The sequence below is a fragment of the Hydra vulgaris genome, chromosome 12 (genome assembly GCF_038396675.1).
Source record: "Hydra vulgaris chromosome 12, alternate assembly HydraT2T_AEP".
Taxonomy (NCBI): Eukaryota; Metazoa; Cnidaria; class Hydrozoa; order Anthoathecata; family Hydridae; genus Hydra; species Hydra vulgaris.
Window position 1 is genome coordinate 75890197 of NC_088931.1, and position 1822 is coordinate 75892018.

The 1822-nt window shown below is 28.0% G+C and overlaps 1 pseudogene; it reads left to right on the forward strand.

Annotated features, from left to right (window-relative positions):
- Nucleotides 1-398: 398 nt before the first annotated feature.
- Nucleotides 399-1164, forward strand: LOC136088357 (cilia- and flagella-associated protein 251-like; annotated as a pseudogene).
- The last annotated feature ends 658 nt before the right edge of the window (nt 1165-1822 follow it).

Sequence of the window (1822 nt, forward strand, 5' to 3'; positions counted from 1 at the left end):
GTTAAATTAACAACTCAATGTTTATTGTGCATAACTAATTATAGCTATGCATTTTTTGTTTTGTTTATAGTCGTTTAGCATGATTTATAGAACATTTAGTTCATTCCTTCTATATTGTTTAGAAAAGAGTATGAGCATTTATGCTAAATATGCTTAAAAAATGCAAACTTAAAAAATATGTCATAGCTAGAAGTTGTAGTTGAAAATGTTTGCACAGTTAATAATGTTAAGTGTGGGCCATATCTTCATTATAATAAAAAAAGATTATTCAAAAAAGAAGATCTGACTTTGAATGTCAAAACACACTTTATAAATATTAAAGCAAGATGTCTACTTAGCAATTGTAAAAAACTCCGCTGAAAACATATATATAAGTTTCGGCAAGTTATTTATCGGTAATGTTACTAACCGGTAAGTTACCGGGAACTTACCGGTAAATTAATTCTTGTTACCAAAAAAGACCATGGAAAGAGAAAAAACAGACTATTAAAAGAAAATGTGGAAAAATTAGCTTTTCTTTACATTAATTCATCTTTATAAAAAAAGAAGAAGAAGAAGAAGAAGAAGAAGAAGAAGAAAAGAAGAAGAAGAAGGAGAAGAAGAAAAAGAAGAAGAAGTAGAAGAAGAAGAAGAAGAAGAAGAAGAAGAAGAAGAAGAAGAAGAAGAAGAAGAAGAAGAAGAAGAAGAAGAAGAAGAAGAAGAAGAAGAAGAAGAAAAGAAGAAGAAGAAGGAGAAGAAGAAAAAGAAGAAGAAGTAGAAGAAGAAGAAGAAGAAGAAGAAGAAGAAGAAGAAGAAGAAGAAGAAGAAGAAGAAGAAGAAGAAGAAGAAGAAGAAGAAGAAGAAGAAGAAGAAGAAGAAGAAGAAGGAGAAGAAGAAGAAAAAGAAGAAGAAGTAGAAGAAGAAGAAGAAGAAGAAGAAGAAGAAGAAGAAGAAGAAAAAGAAGAAGAAGAAGAAAAAGATGAAAAAGAAAGAAGAAGAAGATGAAAAAAAAGAAGAAGATGATGATGAAAAAAAGAAGAAGAAGAAGAAGAAGAAGAAAAAAAAGAAGAAGAAGAAGAAGAAGAAAAAGAAGAAGAAGAAGAAGAAGAAGAAAAAGAAGAAGAAGAAGAAAAAGAAGACTTTATTAAGCTCTTTATAATTCGACTTAGTGACCACCTAATATAGGAAAGAACAAAAAGTTTATATTCTTAAAGTTTCAAATGTAAAAACCGTTTAAAGTTTTCTTATGTTCTATGCTACAATATAATCTTTAAAAAACAGGTGTGAAAAACAGTAAAGTGAAGCTATTTTTTAGTTAGTAAGAACAACAAAAAATTATAATACATTTTTTCACCCATTTTTGTTACTCCTTTGTTATTAGATTTGCTCATTGTTTATTACAATGTTTTCTTGTTCATAATGTTATAAAAAGTTTGTTGTTTAGTTTTTATATTACTGTTAAATAAACATTTGTTATTTATCATTCATAATTAAAGTACGCGCCTGGGAGAGAATATGTAATTTACGAAACTTAGCGACAGATTGAAAAAAGGTGTTAAAATTTTGTAACACAAAAACAAACATAAATGTACCAGAAGTTCTGTGAGGGTTATGGTTTTTAAATGTTTTGGTCCAAAATATAGAAACTAGACGGAAGAAAACGTTTTTGACAGTGATTTGATTTTTCCGGATGTTATCGGAAAGGCACAATTTCCTTTGACTCCAGAATTATCTTCTAAGTTTCAAGTTTTATTTTGCATAAAGAAACGTGATAAAATAAAATCAAATTACGCTAGACGAAGTTTAAGAAGTTCCACGTTCTTAAATAAAAACTTAAATAAAA